This window comes from Rhinichthys klamathensis, unplaced genomic scaffold (genome assembly GCF_029890125.1).
Source record: "Rhinichthys klamathensis goyatoka isolate OS25496 unplaced genomic scaffold, OSU_Roscu_1.1 h1tg000123l_1, whole genome shotgun sequence".
Taxonomy (NCBI): domain Eukaryota; kingdom Metazoa; phylum Chordata; class Actinopteri; order Cypriniformes; family Leuciscidae; genus Rhinichthys; species Rhinichthys klamathensis.
In genome coordinates this window covers 435477-450818 of record NW_026606660.1, presented here as the reverse complement: position 1 = coordinate 450818, position 15342 = coordinate 435477, and positions in this window count along the sequence as shown.

Sequence of the window (15342 nt, the reverse complement as noted above, 5' to 3'; positions counted from 1 at the left end):
TTGATGATGGGGCTCGCATGGATCCTGGTAGTCCTCCTGCACCGAAAGATCAATTCAAATAAAATTGAAGATCATTTGCCGATCAGCAAATAAAACACCCAAAAATGTATACACTTTCAATCTCCTAATTATTAATCCTAATTTTAGCTTTGTTATTACTTCAATTTCCACTGTATTCAGAAGTGGTTCCAAATTTCCCCCAAACAATATACATTCAGGTAATCGTCAAAGAAAATGTCTCAGGTTACGTATGTAACCCTGGTTCCCTGAAGAGGGAATGAGACGCTGCGCCGAGACGCTGTGGGAATGCCTGTTACACTGGTTACCCTGCATCCAGGGCCGTCCATAAGGGGGGATAAAGGGGAACGTTTTCTGGGGCCCAGCCGCTAGGGGGGGCCCATGAAGTTCAGCAATAATTATGTTCATCCTAAATATAAGCAAAGGTTACCATATTTTATTTTTAACCAAAATAGCACCATTTATTGTTGAAAGTGAGAAAAAAAATGCATTTTATTTAATGTTGCTTGAGTAAAATGTAGCCTGTGTCATAGTGAAACACCCCTCTCCTGAAAATGGTCTGAGTAGGCTATTTTTGTTGTACATAAGTCAAAACGCCAGTGCTTCGCGCCAGTTCGCGGTCAGCAGCGCAAGTGAGCAATAATAACCAAGTGAGTGACACATGATGGAGTGCGCGAATTGACACGGTAAGACCATAGACAGTAAAAGAAAAAGTAAGACCTATTGCTCACCATCTCCCCAGTGTGATTGAAGCAATCGATTGCCTAAAATCGTCCTGTAAATTATCTAATGAGGCCTTATCAGATGCGCGAGGACTGAGAGAATATTTCATGTCATTTACAGCAGTTGTCATGTGCACTGTCCGGCTAAAACTACTACAACATATCGAAGATAGGATGGAATTTGCTTCTGCAGAGTGGCAGCTTTATGGTGTGTTCACACCGAACGCGAATAGAGCATCAAATACGCGTTTATCGCGTCTAGTTAGACGCTTGAACATTCGCTCGAGTTCAAATTTTTCAACTTGCGCGGAAGACGTTCGCGGAAAACGCGTCGCCCAATTCGCGTCATTCGCAACGCCGGCGCGAATGATGTGTCTATTCGCGTCTTTGCATTGACTTTGTATGTAATCTACTCGCGCAAATAATTAAATATGCGTTCGGTGTGAACACACCATTAGATATTGGACAGACAGGTCGCGGGAATGGGGTTGTTTCATGACAATTTTCTTTCTTTTTTTTCATTGGTTGTTGCGTTAAATCGTACCCAGATACAATAGTGCTATTTTCTGATTGGCTTTTGTGTAGCTCGACGAACAACACAGGGGAGACGCGCTTGATTCCTGCCGGGTCCAAACTGACAGCGGCGCGGCCAGAGACATTTTGGGCGCTGCGGCATATTAAATATATTATAAATCGTTTTTCCGCGTGAGAAATACAATGTGTGGCGGGAGTGCGTGACAAAAGACCGAAATGAGTGACTGTCATGCGTGACACTTGAGAGCCCTGTGTGTGTGTGTGTGTGTGTGTGTGTAAATAGACCCCATCACTGAGTAAGTCTAAACGTATGTGTTAATGTAGGAGAGAGAGAGAGCACACGCATGATATGAGTAGCCTATTGCAGATTTGGGGAGGGCCCATTCACTGGACCTTTTCAGGGGCCCAGTCATTTCTGTGGGCGGGCCTGCCTGCATCCAAGCAGAGGATGAGCAACTGTGTAGTCGAGGATATCTCACTTGCTTATGAAGCGGCTGATCAGCCTTCACCTTCGGCTGTCTGGGCTCATTCTACCAGGAGTATGGCTGCCTCAAAGGCTTTATTATGGGGGTTTCCCTTCATGACATCTGTGATGCGGCAGGTTCGTCCTCACCGCATACATTTGTTAGATTTTACGACTTAGATCTAGCCTCCACTCCAGGGTCTAGGGTGCTTGCTTAGTGTGTGCAATGATTTCACACAGAACAGGCATTTGTTTTATGGCGTCATGGGTCGACGCAGCTCGAGTTCACTTGAAAGGGAACGTCTCAGGTTACGACTGTAACCCTGGTTCCCTGATGAGGGAACGAGACGCTGCATCGCCCTGCCATACTCCCTGCATGCCTGTGATGGACTTGCTTCAGCCTATCAGAAGCTAGCGAGGTCTGTTTTCAGGTGTGCTTTATAGTTTCCTGGTCTATGACGTCACCTGCCTATAACGTCTCTTCACACCATTGGACAGATTATACACGTGCTTCACGACGCAATCACCCAGGGGCGTTCCCACAGCGTCTCGACGCAGCTCGAGTTCCCTTGAAAGGGAACAGAACAATTTTTAATATTTTTTTATAACACTTTACAAATAACATTTACATACAGTACATACAATTTGGGGCCTAGCACCGAACCTTGTGGTACACCACAAGTAACTTGAGTTAGATCCGATTTAATATTATTTATTTGTAAAAATGTATATCAATCAGTATCTTCTTGCTCTAAAACCATACTAATGTTCACTCAATAAATTTTGTCTATCTACGAAACTATCAAGCCTGTGTACAAATAATTTATCTAATTATTTGAGAACTGGGAAAGCAGAGAAATTGGTCTGTAATTGAAAAAAAAAGTCCAGAATGCAGGGCTTTCAATATTACAGAGCCCCTATAGGACATAGTGGTGGAAAAAATATGTATTTGCAACATTTTCTTGTGGGGACCAGAAACATGTTATGAGTGATGGCAAATTTTCTCGGGGAACGCAAAACTTTTGCGAGAGAAAACAACAAAAACATTGACATAATTTTTCCATCTCTGTGGTTTTAGGGGCTCCGTACAAGATACCTATCTGAAATCTATTTTTTACTTGACATGGCGTTATAAAAATGCAATGCCCATGCTGTGAGACTCTTAAAAAACAGACATCCATCTGCATTCGCAGACCTACATCTTAAAATTGCCTGTGCCTGGGTGTATTTTGTGATATAAGTGCTGGTATCTCTCATGTGAATGTTTGTTATGATTGTCCAGCCATACCTTCAAGTCCAACAACCTGTATTTATTTTCTCATGAATTAATAAATTCAGCTGAAATCTCTCTCAACATTAGCAGCCTGACAAAGGAACAATAACAGAAACAACCACAGCAGAAAGAAGCTTTCTATCCTCTTCAGCATTTGTTTCCCACAGCGGCACTAAACCGCATTACATCGCATCGTGTTTGGCGAGCAGTCGTGTTATTCATCCTCTCCTGAATGCAAGATTCAGCACTGAAACAGTGAGGTGGTGGTTATGTAGGTCACTTCCTCCAACTCACAGGAAAAAGGAAGAGGCACAAATTCTTATTATAGCACACAAACACACAGCAGATAAACCAGCTTCAGCCCGTAAAGCAGGCTTACTTATTCTCAAATCATGGGCCCAGTGGCTTAGATAGAGGTAATAACAAACCACTGTGAGAGGATGGATATTTTCTCCTCCAGGGGAAGGAGGAGGCTGAAAACACCACTGGGAAATGGTCTACCGCCACACACACACTCCCTGAAATAACTTCTCTCCGCTATATTGTGAGAGTGGGAGGAATATTCATACACTGCTCAGGCTGTAGATGTGTTTGAATAATTACAGTGTTCAATTACATTTGCATTGCCAAGACTGGTAATAACAACAACAACAACATTCCAATAATTGCTGTGCATAAAACAGTAATAATGACTTAAAAATTACTTGCAGCTTGCATGGGAGCAAACTGATCCTTAAATGAACCCGTAAACTTGAACTTCTTGACCAAATAATAGTATTTTGGTGTCCAGTGATAAAATGCATGGACAAAAGTGAAGCAGGATAATGCAGTCCACTATTGCTGTAAAGTGCAGAATAGCAATAAGATGTGCACTGTTAGAAATACCACTACATAAATAAATAAATAAAATGCTGGCAAGTGAGTACAGTATAGTACAGGTAAATTTAAAGGTACAGTACAGACATTGGGTCTCAATCACAATATTTTTTTTTTGTATCACTGAAAATGTATGTAAGATTCAGAGCATACGCACATACATTTGTTATTAACCTTGTTCTAATGTTAATTCCAAATATTCTAAATGAGTGACCATGTGCAGGTAATCTGCATATGACATGCATTTAGAAAATAGAAAAATGAAATGTATTTAGAATGTTAAGAATTTCTTCTTAATTCTAAAAATTTTAAATTCACACAGTATGTATATATACTGTATATACACTCACCGGCCACTTTATTAGGTACCCCATGCTAGTAACGGGTTGGACCCCCTTTTGCCTTCAGAACTGCCTCAATTCTTCGTGGCATAGATTCAACAAGGTGCTGGAAGCATTCCTCAGGGAGTTTGGTCCATATTGACATGATGGCATCACACAGTTGCCGCAGATTTGTCGGCTGCACATCCATGATGCGAATCTCCCGTTCCACCACATCCCAAAGATGCTCTATTGGGTTGAGATCTGGTGACTGTGGAGGCCATTTTAGTACAGTGAACTCATTGTCATGTTCAAGAAACCAATTTGAAATGATTAGAGCTTTGTGACATGGTGGAAGTAGCCATCAGAGGATGGGTACATGGTGGCCATAAAGGGATGGACATGGTCAGAAACGATGCTCAGGTAGGCCGTGGCATTTAAACGATGCCCAATTGGCACTAAGGGGCCTAAAGTGTGCCAGGAAAACATCCCCCACACCATTACACCACCACCACCAGCCTGCACAGTGGTAACAAGGCATGATGGTTCCATGTTCTCATTCTGTTTACGCCAAATTCTGACTCTAACATCTGAATGTCTCAACAGAAATCGAGACTCATCAGACCAGGCAACATTTTTCCAGTCTTCAACTGTTCAATTTTGGTGAGCTCTTGCAAATTGTAGCCTCTTTTTCCTATTTGTAGTGGAGATGGGTGGTACCCGGTGGAGTCTTCTGCTGTTGTAGCCCATCCGCCTCAAGGTTGTGCGTGTTGTGGCTTCACAAATGCTTTGCTGCATACCTCGGTTGTAACGAGTGGTTATTTCAGTCACTGTTGCCCTTCTATCAGCTCGAACCAGTCTGGCCATTCTCCTCTGACCTCTGGCATCAACAAGGCATTTCCGCCCACAGAACTGCCGCTCACTGGATGTTTTTTCTTTTTCGGACCATTCTCTGTAAACCCTAGAGATGGTTGTGCGTGAAAATCCCAGTAGATTAGCAGTTTCTGAAATACTCAGACCAGCCCTTCTGGCACCAACAATCATGCCACGTTCAAAGTCACTCAAATCACCTTTCTTCCCCATACTGATGCTCGGTTTGAACTGCAGGAGATTGTCTTGACCATGTCTACATGCCTAAATGCACTGAGTTGCCGCCATGTGATTGGCTGCTTAGAAATTAAGTGTTAACGAGCAGTTGGACAGGTGTACCTAATAAAGTGGCCGGTGAGTGTATGTATATATATATATATATATATATATTTGTGGATATGTTAATTTTGGGTACATGTGCTTTCAGTTGTTTATAAATTTAGAATACATTTAATTTACAAGTGAATCAAGATTTCTGTGTGAAAACATTAACATGCAGACTTTTACGCACAAATTCATGTCCATGCACAGTTTGTTGCCATTAGAGCTGTTATACAGTATGTTCTTTGGGCTCCACAGACGAACTAAAGGCTCACACTTGTGAAACAGACGTGTGCTTAATTGTACTGAATGTGCACTTGTAGTGTTCTTCAAATCTTAGAAGCATATTTTAAAAAAAGTACTTGTAGATATTATAATATTAATAAAATAAAAGGCCACTATAGTGTTTTTAAAGAAAGTACACTCTCATGATTATGTATATTAACAAAGAGCAAATTATTACAAAGTGTATTATTACACATTATTACAAAGTGCAAACTAACTTTGCACTTTGTAATAATGTAAAGGAAAAAGTTTTATTCTTCAATTGAGTACATTTTAAATCATTATTTTAATAATCTTTTTCCATGCTTTAAAATACACATTTAATGTGTTGACTAACATAGAGTACTAGTTTATAATTTAAAAGGTAGTGTTAATTAATATTACTTTTAAAGTTAATATATTTAAAATGTACTAAATTGCAGATTCATTATTACAAATATATTTAAGTGACATACAATTTTCAATAAAAATTTCAAAAGTATATGTAATGGATCCACTGGAGGCAAGTTATAGAGAGAACCCAAGTGCAGTTTATTACAAACAAAAGCAAACAAAACAAAAGCGTGGTGTGAACCCTAAACAAAATCATAGCGTGGTGTGGCATGAACTTAAGAGCAAAACATAAACATGGACATAAAGCTTACCAACAGAGGTTACAGTGAGTGAAACAAAACTGGACAAAGACACATGGTAAACATGAGGGCTTAAATACACAGACTAATGACAAGAGACACCTGTGAACAATGAACAGACGATTAACCAACGACAAGACACATGGCAGGATCACATGACAAACACGGAATCACATGACAGTCATGGAACATGACATGAACAAACCAAAACGTGAAAGTATATTTTAGTTTAAAGCTGCAGTTTTTCCTCTTTGTCGCCATCTCTGTTCGAAATCTGCAATTGCAGTCATTCGCGGAATTATCAACTTTACGTGGGTTGTGCCTCGGCACCCTCGACACCGCACAGCGCGGATGAACACAGTGTTTGAGGAGAGTGTGTGTCTGTCAGTCACCGCCGGTGTGGATACTGGCATTCAGAATCACAGATTATACTTTTTGGAAGTATGACCAACATAATAATTTTCACCGGAAAATGTCGTCTGAACAAGTAAGTAACATCCACTTTTGTTCTAACCAACTAAGGGAAAAATAAATTGTTAATGTTACAACATCAGCATTGTGTGACTATATTTAATGCCCTTCCGATATTTATCCTAGTTTTCGTATGGGTCCGGTTGCGGTCTCTTTTTTTCTGGAGCCACTCCGAAGTCTTTTGCATTTTACAGCGGGTGAATCTTCAGTTGTCACTGGTGATTGTCGTTTGATCCGCCATCAAATTGATAAGTTTAATTATGTCAAGTGTTGTGAGAAAAGCCTATAAATCTCCACCTCCAACATCCTCACACACAACATAGAAAGGTCTGTTTTTCTTCACTGTCACATGCACATGTCTGTCTGCAGTGTAATATGGGTAAATGGCAGAACTGCAGCTTTCTTAGCATTCAGCATCAACACGGACAGAACGAGGAGAAATGCCTCAGCTGTCTTCATTAGACCTCTGAACACTCTGGACCTCGAGGTTACCAGATGAGGGATGTTCCTGCAGAGGCCTGGGACGACTTTGGACACTCTCAGGACAGAAACGGCTTCTGTTTGAAAGTAATCAATGGCTGTAACCCAGAAGAAGAGCTCTCGATCTAACTCATTCCTCAGAGGGCATATCGCTGGCCACGACGGACATGAGGAATGAACACAATTACGCCATTCCAGAACCAATTATATGTCTGATGTGTTGGCAAAAGCCCATAAATAATATCACACTTCATACATTTTAATTGCCACAATGAAGTTCATGTGAGACAAAGGCTCACATGTTCATGTTCTTGCCCGTTGTGTCCACAAGTCACAGTGAGCAACACAAAGTGCACTTTTGTTGTTACAACATGAAAGATGTTACACAAAGTTGCAACAAAAGCTGCTTCAGATCCTCCTGGGAAGATCCTGCTTATGAAGGTGGGGTAATTTTCATTTTAAAGTGAATTACTCCTTTAAAGGGATAGTTCACTTTGAAATAAATGTTTGATATGTTTTAGCTTACCTCAAGGGCATCCAAGATGTAGGTGTCTTTGTTTCCGCAGTAGTTTCCATTTTGATATTTTTAGGTCAAACCGTTCTTGTCTGTCAGTCATATAATGCAGGTCTATGGTCACCACCTCAAAGAGCATGCACAGAGAAGTCCAAATTAAACATGATTTAATGACTCGTAAATGTAAGTACACATTGATGGCCTAAGACACGAAACGAGCGGTTTGTGTGAGAAAACTAACAGTATTTATATCGTTTTTACCTCTTGTAACCACAGCCACGTCCAAGTGATCTGAGGGCGCGGGCGCTTCGGTCTGTGCGTTACAAGAGGTAAAAACGATATAAATACTGTTAGTTTTCTCACACAAACCGCTCGTTCTAAAATATCAAAATTGAAACTACTGCGGAAACAAAGACACCTACATCTTGGATGCCCTTGAGGTAAGCTAAAACATACCAAATATTTAGGGGTTACCCCTAAAATCCACTGGATCCGTCTACGGCGCGGAACGTCAGGATGCCGCAGCTAATCGCGGCCATTATAGTCAATGCTCTAAAGTCCACCAGCTACGGACGCAGCGCATCTCAGAAGCGTCCCAGAAGTGGCTCTCCGCGCCACTTCGCTAAAGATAGGCGCCTAGTCTATTTTTGACGGACCCGCGTCCAAGCCGCACCGTAAATACAAAATAAAAGTAAAAAAAACACTGTCAATTTCAAAATAAACACCCTGTGCAGAATCCCAATTGTATTGCACACCAATACATCCTTGGTAGGAACCATAGACTGACACAGAACACAGAACGGCATAGAGGATCCGGTCGATTTTCTAAATAAAACACCCTGTGGAAAAATGAAGAAGTCACCAACGCTCCGCTGCTGAAACGCGTCTGAGACGCTCCCAGTGGACTTTGACGCCGAGCTAGGGACGCATCAAAAACGTGGCGCTGACGTTCCGCGCCGTAGACGGATCCAGTGGATTTTAGGGGTTAGTCAAGTGTGTAGCGGAAAATCTTCAACAGGCCTAAGATGAAATGGTGCGACGGATCCAATCAATCTTGTACATTTCAGCATATATCCAAATGTACAAAAATAACATAACAGCAACATTAGGCATCAAGTTATTATTCCACTGAAGAATTTTCCCTCCACAATGAGCCAAGTATAGAGCACACATATTTTAATACCTGTTGGTTTCATGCAAAATTCGAGTAATAGATCAAAGCAGCATCAGTTCTGATTAACACTTGATAGGCTTTTAGAGGTTAACAAAGTAGCCTACACAACTTCCTAACTTGAGTGAAAGCACAGATACTACTGGTCAAATATTACCCCGTTCCAAGTAAAAGTTGAAAAGACCAATTTTTACTTAAGTAAAAGTACAGAAGTACTCGTTTTTAAAAGTACTTAAGTATCAAAAGTAAAAAGTAAATGCATTGTTTTATTATTGTTGCATTGTTGTATGTAATACTTACAGTACCTTATGCCTCTGAATCTATGCCTGCCTTCCCTCATTTTAATATCACATTTATTTCTAGAGCACAGTTCCAGTGGTGGGATTGAATATGAGATTGAACGAGTGCACTCAATAACGTCCAAAATGGTTTCGGACACCCAAATGGCTGTTCCCTCAAATAGTGCCCTATTTAAAGTTTCTTGGCTTTTAGTATGAATATGTTAGCCTTACTGTTATCTAGAAGCTAGTGTGCTCCAAAACAATGACAAAATTCACTTTTCATTTTGAAGACCAAACCCAACGTTGAAAATGAAAATTAGGTTGATGTCAGAATCCAATGTCAGATTTACGTTAATCTCTGACGTTAGACAGACGTTGTATTGTGGTTGGAAATGAAAGTCGGGGTGACGTCAGAAACCGACTGATGTTGCTTTCTGACGTCATTTTCATTTTCAACCTGACTTTCAATTCCAACCAAAATCATCCCCTGACTGACGTTACTACTTTCTACTCGAGGATTGTAGTGAAGTAAAAAGTACGATATTTGTCTTTCAAATGTAGTGAAGTTAAAGTAAAAAGTTTCCAGAAAAAAATTATACTCAAGTAAAGTACAGATACTCAAAAAGTGTACTTAAGTACAGTACTCAAGTAAATGTACTTTGTTACTGTCCACCTCTGGCTTTATCACAGAAGTGTGTGGCGTCTACGTCAGCAGTCTCTCCACATCTGTGTACCGTTTGTCACTCAAAGAAGCTGTCCACATTCACTGCAGAGAAACAGACAAAGTTGCAGATCACATATGCTAAATCATTTACTGCCACCAAGCTAATATTCGTAATATTCTTATGGTGTGTTCACACCGAACGCGAATTTAATTATTTGCGCGAGTAGATTACATACAAAGTCAATGCAAAGACGCGAATAGACGCATCATTCGCGCCGGGCGTTGCGAATGACGCGAATTGGGCGACGCGTTTGCCGCAAATGTCTTCCGCGCAAGTTGAAAAATTTGAACTCGAGCGAATGTTCAAGCGTCTAACTAGACGCGATAGACGCGTATTTGACGCTCTATTCGCGTTCGGTGTGAACACACCATTAGAATTCAGAAACCCTTGTAATTAGCGACACCGGTGGCTGTGAAGTGAACTGCAGCAGCACTAGCGCACACGTAACACACACCAGACTGAACATGATTCAGTGACCCAGTGTACTTACGGCAAAGTCCTTTTCATTCTTCGCTTAGAAGTAAAAAGAAGTTGGAAATACCTTTGCAGTGATAAAGATGAATATGTAAATATGTGCTGCAAACTTTCCTCCCAATTAAAAAAAATACACTACACAAAAATGACAGCAGTGAGAAAAGAGCAGTTCAGAAAACATCTGATCATAGTGATGTGAACATGTTTGCAGCAGCTGAGATTCACTGGCATCATGACCACAGATGAGTTCATTAACATTACACTGTTATGAGAGTTTGATTATAAAGCATATTTGAGACTATATAGATCTGGCTATGTGAGTCTATAGTTTGAATGAATCCCTTTTCTTTTCATGACACACTGACATTACAGAACAGAATAGCTCGTTGTATAAGAGTTGGTTTCATGTGTCATTGAACGGAAGAGAGGCTCTCGGGAGCGTAAGCGTCACATCCTTTGGATTCTCTCCGCGAAAACGACCGAGTCCTTCACATAAAAATCAGTCTGCAGGCTTTCATAGACAACTTGGGAATTTGGGGAAAGCCTCATTTTTTAATGTTTCATTACAAGCTGTTCACACATTGGGTCTCATTCATGAAACATTCGTAAATATAGGAGTAAATATGCGAGTGATTTGCGCGTAAAGAGACCTTCCCGAAAACTCATCTCCTGATTCACAAATACTTCGTAAACGTCAGATGTGATAGTGAAATGTGTGTGTGTGTTAATGAATTCCAATCAGTCGTAAATGGGACGCGCGTGCACGCTCATTCTCAATTACCATAAATCCCGCCCATTAAATCCGACTGACAACTATATATGGGCATCATATTATGACACGAAACAAAGGATTTCAACGTCTTCTCAAAAGCGAATGAAAAAGAAAAAATTCTCAGATGCAGAAATCGAAGTTTTATAATCAGAAGTTCATTTAAAACGCCACATTTTATTTTCAAGCGTAGGCTACATAGTGGCGTATCACGTCCTAAAAAAAAAGGAAGCTTGCAGCATATTACAGATGCAGTTAATGGAGTTTCATCTGTTAATCAAACAGTCCCAGAAGTAAAAAGATAAACCGTATGTAATTACTATATATAATATTTTTTTCTAAATGCTGTGTAAATATGTACCCGATGAAGGTGAATTAAAATGCAACCTTAGTTATTAATGAGCAAAACGTTCGGATATTACGCGTGGCTGGGAGCAGGTTTAGATTTCTTTTGTACCAACTAACATTTGGAAAATACGAACATTTTAATGAATCCGAAAATTTACGCCAGAACCACTTTACACACGATTTACACAAAAATTCGTTCTGCTCGTGTTTCATGAATGTATGGAAGCTTGTTTCCGCCACAGAATGAAAAATAAAAAAGGTAATTGCGACTTTTTATCTCACAATTGCGAGTTTACATCTCGCAATTCTGACTTTATTTCTCAGAATTGCGAGATATAAAGTCAGAATTGCGTGATATAAAGTCAGAATTTATTGATATAAAGTCGCAATTGCAGGTTATAAAGTCAGAATTGCGTGATATAAAGTCGCAATTGCGTGTTGTAAAGTCAGAATTGCGTGAAATTAAGTCGCAATTGCGTGTTATAAAGTCAGAATTGCGAGATATAAAGTCACAATTGCGTGTTATAAAGTCAGAATTGTGAGATATAAAGTCGCAATTGCAGGTTATAAAGTCAGAATTGCATGATATAAAGTCAGAATTTATTGAAATAAAGTCGCAATTGCGTGTTATAAAGTCGCAATTGCATGTTATAAAGTCAGAATTGCGTGAAATAAAGTCGCAATTGCGTGTTGTAAAGTCAGAATTGCGTGATATAAAGTCAGAATTGATTGATATAAAGTCACAATTGCGTGTTATAAAGTCAGAATTGCGTGATATAAAGTCAGAATTGCGTGAAATAAAGTCGCAATTGCGTGTTATAAAGTCAGAATTGCGAGATATAAAGTCAGAATTTATTGATATAAAGTCGCAATTGCAGGTTATAAAGTCAGAATTGCGTGATGTAAAGTCAGAATTTATTGAAATAAAGTCGCAATTGCGTGTTATAAAGTCGCAATTGCGTGTTATAAAGTCAGAATTGCGTGAAATAAAGTCGCAATTGCGTGTTGTAAAGTCAGAATTGCGTGAAATAAAGTTGCAATTGCGTGTTATAAAGTCAGAATTGCGTGATATAAAGTCAGAATTTATTGATATAAAGTCGCAATTGCAGGTTATAAAGTCAGAATTGCGTGATATAAAGTCGCAATTGCGTGTTGTAAAGTCAGAATTGCGTGAAATTAAGTCGCAATTGCGTGTTATAAAGTCAGAATTGCGAGATATAAAGTCACAATTGCGTGTTATAAAGTCAGAATTGTGAGATATAAAGTCGCAATTGCAGGTTATAAAGTCAGAATTGCATGATATAAAGTCAGAATTTATTGAAATAAAGTCGCAATTGCGTGTTATAAAGTCGCAATTGCATGTTATAAAGTCAGAATTGCGTGAAATAAAGTCGCAATTGCGTGTTGTAAAGTCAGAATTGCGTGATATAAAGTCAGAATTGATTGATATAAAGTCACAATTGCGTGTTATAAAGTCAGAATTGCGTGATATAAAGTCAGAATTGCGTGAAATAAAGTCGCAATTGCGTGTTATAAAGTCAGAATTGCGAGATATAAAGTCAGAATTTATTGATATAAAGTCGCAATTGCAGGTTATAAAGTCAGAATTGCGTGATGTAAAGTCAGAATTTATTGAAATAAAGTCGCAATTGCGTGTTATAAAGTCGCAATTGCGTGTTATAAAGTCAGAATTGCGTGAAATAAAGTCGCAATTGCGTGTTGTAAAGTCAGAATTGCGTGAAATAAAGTTGCAATTGCGTGTTATAAAGTCAGAATTGCGTGATATAAAGTCAGAATTTATTGATATAAAGTCGCAATTGCAGGTTATAAAGTCAGAATTGCGTGATATAAAGTCGCAATTGCGTGTTGTAAAGTCAGAATTGCGAGATATAAAGTCAGAATTTATTGATATAAAGTCGCAATTGCAGGTTATAAAGTCAGAATTGCGTGATATAAAGTCGCAATTGCGTGTTGTAAAGTCAGAATTGCGTGAAATTAAGTCGCAATTGCGTGTTATAAAGTCAGAATTGCGAGATATAAAGTCACAATTGCGTGTTATAAAGTCAGAATTGTGAGATATAAAGTCGCAATTGCAGGTTATAAAGTCAGAATTGCATGATATAAAGTCAGAATTTATTGAAATAAAGTCGCAATTGCGTGTTATAAAGTCGCAATTGCATGTTATAAAGTCAGAATTGCGTGAAATAAAGTCGCAATTGCGTGTTGTAAAGTCAGAATTGCGTGATATAAAGTCAGAATTGTGAGATATAAAGTCACAATTGCGTGTTATAAAGTCAGAATTGCGTGATATAAAGTCAGAATTGCGTGAAATAAAGTCGCAATTGCGTGTTATAAAGTCAGAATTGCGAGATATAAAGTCAGAATTTATTGATATAAAGTCGCAATTGCAGGTTATAAAGTCAGAATTGCGTGATATAAAGTCAGAATTTATTGAAATAAAGTCGCAATTGCGTGTTATAAAGTCGCAATTGCGTGTTATAAAGTCAGAATTGCGTGAAATAAAGTCGCAATTGCGTGTTGTAAAGTCAGAATTGCGTGAAATAAAGTTGCAATTGCGTGTTATAAAGTCAGAATTGCGTGATATAAAGTCAGAATTGCGTGAAATAAAGTCGCAATTGCGTGTTGTAAAGTCAGAATTGCGTGATATAAAGTCACAATTGCGTGTTATAGTCACAATTGCGTGATATAAAGTCGCAATTGCGTGTCGTAAAGTCAGAATTGCTTGATATAAAGTCACAATTTAGTGTTATAAAGTCAGAATTTCGAGATATAAACTCGCAATTGTGAGAAAAAAAGAGTCAGAATTGTGAGATAAAAAGAAAATTCTGTCTTTTTTTCTCGCAATTGCGACTTTATTTCTCATAATTGCGATGCAGAAAATTCAGCTTTGCATCACAGAAATAAATGACATTTTAAAATATATTAAAATAAAAAAGTTACTTTAAATTGTAATAATATTTCACAATAATACTGTATTTTTGATCAAATAAATTCAGCCAGAACCATTATCCAAACACACTAGGACACGTGTCAACTTGTGCAATGGATTCAAACACATTCAACGCTTGTGAAATGCAAATGATCTGAAAAGGAGACGTAAGCTGAGAAAAGCAGCCAGAGTTATATGAAAGAATCTTCCCCATGAGCTTTCCACAAATACAGAAACATTGAGTTCAGAAACACTCCCAAGGCCATCCCAATAGCCTCCGATTGCTCATTCCCAACCAGTCCTTTTCCATCCCTCCGATCGTTCCCTCTGTTTATGGGTTGGTTTCATTTGCTGGGGTTTATTGTGAATGCTAATCAGAGCTCTTGTGAAGGTAATCATCACCTGGGCTCCCCAAGGGCCGCTCTCCTTCACAAGAGACAGAAATAAATTATTAAATCAAATCTAATTTCATTTCATTCATTTGCGAGCAGCTGAATCCATTTTTGGCTAGGCCCTCTGGGAACTGCAGTGACCCCGTGGTTTTAATATTGAATGTATTCAATAGATTTAACAGTATTTAAATACGACAGACACAAATATAAACCACTGGAAACACACGAGAGATCCAAACAGACTGAGATAGCACTCGAATGATTATATCACAGAACAATAACACACAGATGGATGGCAGTCGCTGTACTGGTGTGTATTGAGATCTGAGCTGCAGTGTGTGTTGCTCAGAGAACAGAGCCACTGAATACTTTTCCAGTTCATTTTGGTTTATAAATGAGTATTTTTCGAACACACACCTATCGTTTGGTTTCAGAAGACACGCATTCATCCAC